At 31.8% G+C, this 11,388-nt stretch overlaps 1 long non-coding RNA gene across 1 annotated transcript in view; it reads right to left on the reverse strand.

The window, feature by feature from the left end:
- LOC136795544 (uncharacterized) overlaps positions 1–9,071 on the reverse strand; it is a 113,871-nt gene extending 104,800 nt beyond the window's left edge. The window contains exon 1 of the long non-coding RNA XR_010843169.1: positions 9,039–9,071. This is a non-coding gene — a long non-coding RNA (uncharacterized lncRNA). The remainder of the gene's footprint in view (positions 1–9,038) is intronic.
- Between the last annotated feature and the right edge of the window lie 2,317 nt (positions 9,072–11,388).

The raw sequence follows: 11,388 nt of genomic DNA on the forward strand, positions 1-11,388 counted from the left end.
ACTGCTCGTAGATTTCGATTGCTACACACCTACTTGACAAACGCTCTAAACTTCCCATTCACCATAAAAAAAACTTATACACTATGATAATCAGACCAATTTGGACATATGGAATTGAGCTCTAGGGCTCTATCAAAACCATCAAATTCCCGCATCCAATCCTTATAATCCAAAATCCTACGTAAAAACCTTTATGCTCCTTACTACGTTACAAATAAACTCATCCACAAAAACCTTAACACCCCATTCGTTGCAGATTTGATCCAAAACTGATATGCGTCTTTTCATTCCAAACTCCTTATCCGTTCTAACCCATTAATTCTTAATCTTTCATCCTTAACAATCCCTGATAATCCTCCGAGGCGTCTGAAAAGAAGATGGCCACGGGACCTTCTAATCTAATTTGAAGTACCACCAATGGGTGGTATATTCCCAAGATTTTCAAGTGTATATGAAACATTCAACATATTTACTTATTGTATTTATTATTTGTATAGTTGTAAATCAAATTATATAAATTTTTAAAAAATTCAAATTTTATTTTTTTGCCTTTAACCGAGTGGGTTATACATCTAATCTTCTTTATCTTCCTCCTTTGGCCACATTATAGCATGGAGGAATCTCGATATAACGCTATTAAGGACCGGTAGAGTTTCTTCAGTTACTGCAGTGACTTTCCTCCAATCCTATGAATATACTCTTGATATACAATTCAAGGCCTTCAGTGTGGTCTCTTGCCAGTGGGTCAAGCTCCCATCGCCCTCTTGATTCCCGGACCTTCCTTATTCGACAAACATGACTGAATCACTTAAGCTGTCTTTTTTCTAGTGTGACGAAGGAATTTTCATCCTCTCTCTAATCCTTTGATTTTTTATGCGGTATCTTAAGCGACTTTTTTTTTTTTTGCAATACTGCGTAAGAAATTCATTTCTGCTTATATGCCCGTCAAGCGTGATCCAATCATAAACCTGTAAGTGAGAGTAGGAATTTATACCTTTGTTATATATAAGTTTTGTTTTAACGTCACATATCTCGATGTAGCAATTATATTTGCTATTTCTCAACCTTTTTTACTCTGTATATTTATCGTGTTCCTGAAGTAGTTAATGTTCTCGACCACCTCGTTATAGTCCTCATGCACTGCCTCCGCTTCATTTCGGGAAAGGACCAGTATCTTACTCTCGGAGGCATTGATGGTCTTTCCTTTTTGTTTAAGATCCTCCTGCCATTCCAGAATAGCTCGCTGCAGTTTCTCTCTTGTATCACAAATGAGAAAGATATTGGCATACGAGAGAGACTGGCAGAGTATTGCTATCTTATGTTTACATTTACCAATGATTGTTCGGATCTTTCGTCTTTTGTAGTTCAGCAAGTTAGCAAGTGTCTAAGAGAGTAACTTCAAGTATGCAGCGGTGCTAATTCGATTCTGCCCTGCGCGGCTGACTTTTATCTCAAGAAAGTCTTACACAACGAACATTTGACCTTGCCACTCAAGTTAGAACAGATTGACAACCAGTAGGTTAGTCATATTCTCCCCAAAATATTAGAGATTGCAGGTTAACGAGTAAAAAAAAAATTCACTAATCGAAAGTTGGCATAGTGCGATATCATAATTTTATTGCTATACAACAAACAGAGTAGAAATACACGTCTTAATTCTTGATACTAGGTTAAATTTTTAAATACAATAAAATAAGATAAATTTGAAATAAAAAGAAAATTTTACTATATGCAAATCCGGGGTGAATAGATACAGGCTATTGGCTAAGGACGAAGGATCAAAGAGCAGAAAAGGAATCCTTATTGCTCAAAGGCTCCCGATCCTGTGAAATACTTAGAGCTCAGGATCAAGGATACTGATTCAATTGATGAGGGATCAGAGCGAGGAGTGGCTCACTTCGTTACCGTCCCTTTGATACAAATATTTACATGTATATATCATATTGTATTATCTACCTTGATAACACATCCAAGGCGAAGGAGACACGGTGTTACAGGTAGCATTGGCAAACAGATATCCATATTTTTAAAAATAAGGAACGTTTTCGAACTGATTTATCTGTAAAATCTTCTGATATTGAATGAATTTTTAAATTCTACCACCCCAGATTTCAAAAACAATACCATCAGAAGACAATGTATAATTTTTCTGTCCTTTTCAGTACCAAATTCCAAGAACAAAAACAACATTCAGACACTATAAAATTTTCTATAGTAGGGTTTCTAAATGTAAAAAACAAATATTAACTTTGTTGCTGCCAATAATACATCAGTTTATGACGATAGAGGGCTTCATGGTCGGTAGAGATCGGACGGCATCAATAAATAATTTTATTTTTTAGTGAGGTAATAGATGGCCGAGGATTGTATATGAGGAGAAGATAATTAGAGGTGCACTCAGTGAAGAACACAAATAAGTGGATCTAAACGGGAGGAAATATATTTTTTTGCCTTGTATTTTTAGACCGGAGAGGATTGGCTAAATTGTAGAAACGAATTCATGTACATTGGCCAGATGAATTAATTCGGATATGGAATAACCAATTTATTATTTTACATCCAGGTAAATCTGAACGTTAAATTTCATATAGAATAAATTGGAAGAATATATCAATTATGATTTAAAATGCAACGAATGCTAATTATTGTAACATTTATAATTTTATTTATAATCTTAAAATTTTTTATTGAGACTGGTAATTTTTTAATAAATAATTCAAAACACTATCCAATTATAGTCTCAAAACTTTTATTTCTTTTACACGTCCAACGTTTCGGCCAATTCGGCCATCTTCAGGGACAATCCCAATTCACTATGAAACATATAATTTAACCACTCTAAAAACTTCATACAGGCTATTCTGCCCAGGTCAAAACATCTATATCTAATAAGTCAAATATCCATTAAAAACCACAGTCAAAATTATTTCTCTTGAAACACTATTAATACACTTTTTTTGTAACTAAAAAGTTTTTTTGTAACTAAAAAGTGTATTAATAGTGTTTCAAGAGAAATAATTTTGACTGTGGTTTTTAATGGATATTTGACTTATTAGATATAAATGTTTTGACCTGGGCAGAATAGCCTGTATGAAGTTTTTAGAGTGGTTAAATTATATGTTTCATAGTGAATTGGGATTGTCCCTGAAGATGGCCGAATTGGCCGAAACGTTGGACGTGTAAAAGAAATAAAAGTTTTGAGACTATAATTGGATAGTGTTTTGAATTATTTATTAAAAAATTTATAATTTTATTATATTTTATTATTTATAACGGTTACTGCCGTAAACATTATATATATAAAAAAAATTGCTTTAATAGCAGTACCACATTTAGAGTAAATTAACATTTCTTGTAACTGTTGGGTAATCAGCTATACACCATTTAACTGAACCACGCACATCCATTATGTTTAATGCATGTGCGTGGTTTGTGTGTCATATTTGACTAATTGTACAGTCCGTTATCACATTAAATTGTTAAAACTGGAAATGTTAAAATTGAAATAATTAAATAAAATATGTTTATATGTATATAGTAAAATGTATTATATAAATAAATATTTATTTAATATATTATTTACTTTTATATGTTTATATTATATTTTATAAAATCTATTTGTATAGGACGAATTCTTTCAATCGCTAAAGTAGCAATGATTTTAATAACTTAGTTTTCTTTCACGAGTTACTCTCAACAATTTTCCAAAATAAAGTTTCGCACCAGAAAGATGCCATGCCTTACTCTCCTTCAAAGAGTGAATGAAACCAATAAGAGGGGAGTTGACAACGCACGCAGAGAGTTTACTTTGATGTTAATTGATGCTGGAACAAAATGCAGACGGTGATTAGCTCCTACCTGCCTGCCACGCCCTCAGTGTTACCATAATGTCCGCCATTTTGGCTTCACTATTCCAAGCAGCTCACTTCTTTCACCATTCCATTATATTCCAACTTTAATGTTTGTCCGAGAAAGATTCTATATTTGTAAATGGATAAGTTGTTGACAGCTTTATTCAAAAAATACTCCACTACTCGTTCGAAATAAATATTTTAATAGTAAGATAAAGCTTGGCCTAATTCTGGGTCTTAAGGGGCGGGTTTCTCTTCTATTATTTTTGTTTTTATAAGATCCTTCATAGAGATTGTGACGTTTCGTTTATTGTTTACTGTAGTATTTTTTGTTTTATTTAGTCTTTTACCACAAAACATAAAAAAAAATGTCACAAATTTGTCATGGCCTACGTTACACTATATATCAAATCGAAGTGGTAATTGTATCTATGTAAAGCGATTTTTATGACAAGCCCCACTTAATAAATATTTGTCATCAAATTTGTTATCTTAATTTTAAAAAACATTTCGGAATTATATCTAGTGGATCCCAACCAGTCCACTTAAAGGATATATTCTCTCTTGGATCAGATCAGATAGTTCTGATTTTTAGATATGTTGTATGTAATAAAGAGATACATATAAATCAAAATTTTCGACAATATTCTATAAACCTTTAGAGATCAATTTGAAATTTCCGAAAAAAAAACAACAAAATTTTCCCTTTTTTGTTTTTTAATTTTTGTTGTCAGTTGGTCACACTTTTAAAAATTTCTAAACAAATTGGGCTATTTGTAATTATAGAAAACCTATTTTTCTTAAACAGAACACCTGTTGACCTCTGCTGTGACAACTAACCTGAATAATATTTTTCCGTTTCTCTCATCGTTTCATTGTTCCCCCTCATAAAAGACATTTTCTTCAGCCGTCCCCCCTCTATTCATCCCCTAACAGTGCCATAAATCTAAAAAGGTAACATAAATAACTAGAAGACGGTCATCAAGGAGGTGATATAGCGGAAGTAGGGGGCGAAGAGTAAATGAGTTTGCCAACAGCGGCAGAATGGAATGTCGGCTATGTGGCGGGGTCCGGAAGTAGGAAGGCCCGAAAGTGCACATTATCCCGGAGGCGGTACGGTAAAGGAAGTGGTACGCTATAAGCGTGCTAACTATTACAGTGGCATTGAATTTTGCTGAGGAAGCTGGTCCAAGAAAATCTAAGTGTGCTTATTGATAGCGGATCGATATAGATAAGCTCATAGTAGCTGTAAAGGAACAGTCAAGATAAGTAGGATTAATGATTAATAATTAAAGAACCTAATACCACTGTTCCCTATGTATAATGACACAATTGCAAAAATTGTATTTTTAAGCTGATTGATCGAGTGTAATAATAAAAGGGAGATGATCTGGATAAGGTCAAAGAAAAACTATATTGAGCCAACGTTTCGCGCCACGTTGCATGGCCTCATCGGGGCTAAAAAAATATACAAACACATAAATGATGTACATATACATGAAAAAAGTAAATGAAAAATTAAAAAGATGTTAAAAATTAATTAAGAATAATAAAAGGTTTTAGACAATTAATGAAAGCAGAAATAAGAACAGATGAAAAAAGAAGGAATATAAAGTACAGTACAAATTAAGAGATGGAAAAAGGTTTTATTAGAAGTAAAGACAAGATTTTATTAGCTTGATTTATATGATTTACTTGTTTCTCTTTTGCCATCTTTTAGTTTGTACTGTATTTTATATTTCTTCTTTTTATATCATTTTTTTTTCATTTTCATTAATTGTCTAAAACGTTTCTGCCAACCTGGCCATCCACAAGGATACTCTTAAATATAAATTTACACCTTATAACCAAAATTTTTAAAACTTGCAGGGTATTCTGCCCAAGTGATTAATTTCTGTGAAATCACCCTATTTAGTCACTTATCCATTTAATTATAAAACTTTTAATTTATTATTCATTATCATTTATATAAATGATTACATAAATAATACGGTCTATTTCAAATTGTGAAGAGGATGACTAGGGTTGCGACCAAAATTAAACAAAAAATGCTTGTTAACTATTTACTGTTTTATTTCGAACCCATCCCTGACCATCTTCTTCATAAATTTTAATACTATTAACACTCTATTATCATAACCATATAAAATCCATTGGGAAAGTGACAAAATAGGGTGATTTGACTGAAATTAATGACCTGGGCAGAATAGTCTGCAAAGAGTTTATAAATTGTTGGATGTGAGATGTAAATTTATATTTAAGATTGTCCTTGAGGACGCTCGGCCGAAACGTTAGACATTTAAATAAATAACAACGAGACTTAAATTAAACACAAAAATTAATTCATAATGATAACGTAAGAGACTTAATCTCAGAATAATGATTGTTTTTAATTTTAAATCATCATGGTCAGAATTAATTAAGAAACAATTTTAAAATAGTGGTTAAAAAATAAACATTAAAAAATAATGTTAAAAAAAAATAATAATAATAAAAATTTAAAAAACGTTGGCTCAATAAAATAATTATAATAATTATTTACTATTTGAGTTTTTTTTTACCGCACCCGGACCATATTCCATTCATCAAACATTAAAAAATGTTTTAACCTGAGTAGTTAACTTACCTTATAATATTGAATAATTGGTAAAAAAAAGTACAAAAATAAAAACCGCTGAACAATCAAATTAATTATAACTGGATGATTTCATTTGGATTTATACTCAGAACATATATCTTACAAAACCATCAATTATTCTTTTAAAACTTAATAGGAGATCGAAAAGAGCCAACAGTTTTAATAATTATATGAATGTGAAGGAATTTGTGAGCAGTTATAGAAAAATGATTTAGGAAATGTTATGATGTGCCCAAGGATCTGGGCTAGGAGAGGAGAAGATGAGAAGACATTATCCTCTTGCGTGTTCACGATGACAAAGGAGTCTGAGCCAGACAAAAACTTCAACACGCGAACTGCTCGTAGCAGTTTTTATAATCAGACTCTCATGCCTGCACGAGGATCTAGAAGACGTCTCAGGAAATTATCTCTTGTGATATTATGTTACAAGGCAAGAGAGGTATCCAGGTAGGATATGAAACTAATATATACTTAGAAGGGTGTCTACCAAAACATTTTTATACAATTATCTGATAATTTTATAATAGAAATCTTGCTACCACTTTATTTTTTTTAATTTTACTTTTGGTTGGTTTAATTCCATATTTTCCCACAGCCAGAGCCATTATCTTCCCTCCCCTTATCTGATAAAATACATACCAAGGTAAAAGTAATTAAAATCATATTACAAAATTTAACTATTTATGAAATAGATGGGTATATAAACATTTGGTTTAGTAAATATAGTTAGCTAGACACGACAGCCACCATTTATTTCCTATAATGTTATAGTCATGTATAACCAAGTTTAATACGATGTAAGGCTAAATCCAAAATAACTTAATAGGAAAAATACAATTTTAAAATTCGTCATCTATGACGAAAAAGAAGTATTATTTATCCCATATTTGAGTTTGTTTCGATTATATGAACTACTAAGTACATCACAGCTCATTCAGTAGACAACAAATCACTACTTTGCAACAGTAATAAAACCTATTTGGATTATGGACTAGAACTGAGGGGAACAGCTAAAAATTCTAACATCAAACGCGTTCAATCCTTTCAGCCCAAAGTCCTTCGAACAATAGTCGATGCTCCTTACTATGTAACCAACAATTCCCTACATCATGACCTGAATATCCTATTTGTATCAAACCTTAATAATCCAAATTCACCACATTCCAGGATAAACACACTCATCATCCTAAATCCTTAGCACAATCCCTTCTAACATTACCCATCTCTACAATCCTCCACGAATAGTACTGGCCCAGAGACCTATTGTAAATAATTCTATTGAAGTTCTGGCAATGACCCAGATTCTCCCAGCGCCCTCACTCATCCTCCACTGGCATATAATAACCAATGAGAGAAGAGCCGGGATCTTCCGGAGTCACTGCCCACAAGTGAGGGAAAGAGCTCGGATCGGAGTTCCCTACGCTGAATGTAAATATTGTAAATAGGAATGATAGTGTTTAATATATTATTTCAGTTTTAGTTTTTTTTTTTTTTTTGGATATTTATTTCATTTTATTTTCTCTTATAATTTTTTTTTTTTTATAATTTAATTAATATATTTGTAAATATGGTGTAAATGAGCTTTATCATCCATATTACCATTGTTTAAAAATATGAATTAACCTAATATTACAAAATAAATAAAAAGGGAGTTGACAAGGGAATTTCTCATTTTAGTTTCCACTGAAGAGGGCAATTCTTCTACAAAATAAAAAATATATGTAATTTAATTGAGCTTTCTACTTCTCGAATATTATCAATCAATTAACTTTATGTACTAGTTTACAATAGAAGAACATTGTTTTATAATCTTTATAAGAGCAATATTAATTATTATTAATTAACAGAAATGCACACATTCTATGATAGCTATAAGTAGACATGTACATATATTGCAGTTATAGAAACTTATTCTGACAAACAATGATTCTCATCCATGATGATATATTTTCACTCAGGTTCCTTCGCAGTGAAATTTCTAGACATTGAGCGTGTTTTCATAAAATTCCTTACTTTACCAGGTTCGAAAAATTTCCTGAATTATACAAACATTCCAAGATTATCAAGTCCTGTAGAAATCCTGGTAAATACTTATACTTAGGTAAGTGATAATTTAACTATTACGATGTAATAATTTATTAAATATATAATTATGATTGTGATGTGATTAATGGAATTTTAGGCATATTTCAAAGACGTTTTCATGGTAATGTAAAAAAAAAAAATAAAAATAAAAATATGAAAATTAATTTTGTTGTTAGAAATCAACTATCTATTTCTAAAACTATCTACTTCTAAAACTAAATGTTTATCTCTTTTGTTCCTAAAAATTATTCCAATTGAAAAAAAGTTATTTAAAATTTTATAAAGGTACAATTATAAAAATATGTATGTATATAACATTTTTAAGCGGCCTTTCTATAATTAATTAGGTACGTTGAGTTATAGTTTTATATAAAGAAATATTTAAAATATACTGCGAAATTTATGTTCGAAGAGACAGAAATGCCAAACATCAAATAAATAAAAAAAAAAAAAGCTTTACTTACATAATAATGGATAAATAACTGGTATCTAACCTGTAAAATAAAAATAAATTAATAATGTAATACATATATAATCATCATCATTATATTATTATAGAGTATAATAAAATATGGGTTATATAAATATATGATATTAAATTTTGAGAATTCTTTTGAAGAGTCAAAGGGTGATAATCTACTCAACAAAGTGTTGATGAACCTAATATATCTAAGGAAACCAAAGCAGTACAGATCATAATTTTAAAAGTTTCACATCGTGTAGAACATTTAACCTATTTCCACCATTTTACGACTTATACTATTTTTACCACTTTTTATATTAATATTTTGGAAGATTCCATATTGAAGGTGTGGTTTTTGTCCTTCAGGCCCACCACGAGCTAAAAACCAATACTCCCAGGGTAGATTCGAATCGCTGCCGATGCAGTTCGGAGGTTTAAATCCTTAAAACAGTACATGAAAATTAAAATATCTAAATCTATATTAGACCCACTACATTTTTTTTAAATAATTTATTTATTATTATTTACAACTGTATACACATATATACAAAAGGTAAATTTGCTGTATGTGACATAGTGACATGATACAAACATGTGGACAATCTATCCACTGATAGAACTCCAATAACATTTCTAGAAGAGAAGATCTCGAGGCCATCTTCTTTTCAGACGCCTAGGAGGATTATTAGGTAATGAAGGAGAAGCCAGGTTAGAAACAAGTGGATTTGGGTGGTTGAGAAGTTTATCATGGAAGGAATGGTATCTGGTTCTGGCCAAATCGGCAACATATGGAGCATTGAGGTCCAGATGGATGACTTGATTTGTGACGAAGTAAGGAGTATTAAGGATTTTATGAAGGATTTTGAACTGTAAGGGTTGGATTCGGGAGGAATTTGATGGTTTAGTGGAGCCCTAAAGCTCAACTCCGTATGTCCAGATAGGCCTTATAATAGTCCTGTAGATCAGTCTTTTGTAATGGATTGGGAATTTAGACCATTTGTCTTGTAATAGTCGGAATCGACGAGCAGTTTATTGTCTTTTTAGTCTTGTATGAGGATTCCATGTCTGTCGTTTGTCCAGATGTAGTCCTAAGTAACGGATCTGTTCGACAGGAATAAGAGGGGTATTATTAAAGGATACTGTAGGGCAAGAAGTCATGGGTTTACGACGAAGGGTAAATGTGATTTGGTGGGATTTTACTACATTTCAAATCGAATGTTCTTTTTATGTATTCAAAAAGAAATTATAACAGAAGGAAACGAATTTATTTATTTTTTTATTGAAATACATAAACAACATTGTGTTCGTGATGTAGTTATTGAAAACTAGAGCGTACATGAGGAAGCGTTCCAAGAGAGAACTTTACCCGTGACTAATCTGGAAGAACTGGAAAATGACTCTGTTCCAACTCCTAATATGAGGTTGTTCCAACTAGATCTGTTCTACTAGCGCACCGAGGATCGTCTTCCGCGCTGTCGGCCTATGCAGTGAGAGAACCGAGTTCAGTCCTGGTACGCAATATATCATTTCTTGTCCGTGACATCTGGACCATTCCCCCCTGTCAGTGTACCAGCTGCTTCAGAGATTTACTTGTTTTCGGATTATCAACAATATTGTCAATTTAATTAAGTTTATAGATAAGTAAGAAAATCAATTCAGGATTGATGGTATCTTGCCACTGAATATCTTCTAAAGAGCAAAAAGCCTCCTTATCTGGAATATGCAATAAAAAAAAAATGCTTCGTTTTTTACTACCGATTATGCATCTTCTAAGAAAAATTGTGTTATTCTATAGGTCTTCTATCATAGTATGTGGGGAAAAACAAAAATACGTTGGTGTTAATATTATCATCCTCCATCCAGAATATTTTGTGGATAATCAGAGATTAACCACTGCATTGAAAAACTCTTCTGATCTGACACCATTGGGCTTTTTCGTTTGAAGTGAAATTAAATAAAGGTCTATGCAGCCCGGTCTATGACCTCAATCTTTCACGGATAATTAAAACTTGGTGCTATGGAAAAAAGATGCTGAGTCAATTTTAATGCTTGAGATAATTACTTTGAACATTTAATATGAATATTAATGTTGAAATTTCATTAATACAGTAGTTGGAGTGCAGATTAATTTATTTGTTGCAGCCTAAATAATTCATAACAATAAACATCTCTTAAGCAAACATTTAACCAACACATCTTCATTGAAAATTCTTTTCTTGTCTTGAGATCCTGCATTGAGATATTCAGTTGAAACACATAGACATGAAACTCCCCCTCTCACCTCGCCCCCTCAAAAAAATACAACAAATATTGATCTCACACGCTGTCCTCTAAATATTTTCTACTTTTTA

The sequence above is a fragment of the Halyomorpha halys genome, unplaced genomic scaffold (assembly GCF_000696795.3).
Source record: "Halyomorpha halys isolate HHAL.00 unplaced genomic scaffold, Hhal_1.1 Scaffold361.1, whole genome shotgun sequence".
In the NCBI taxonomy this organism is placed as follows: domain Eukaryota; kingdom Metazoa; phylum Arthropoda; class Insecta; order Hemiptera; family Pentatomidae; genus Halyomorpha; species Halyomorpha halys.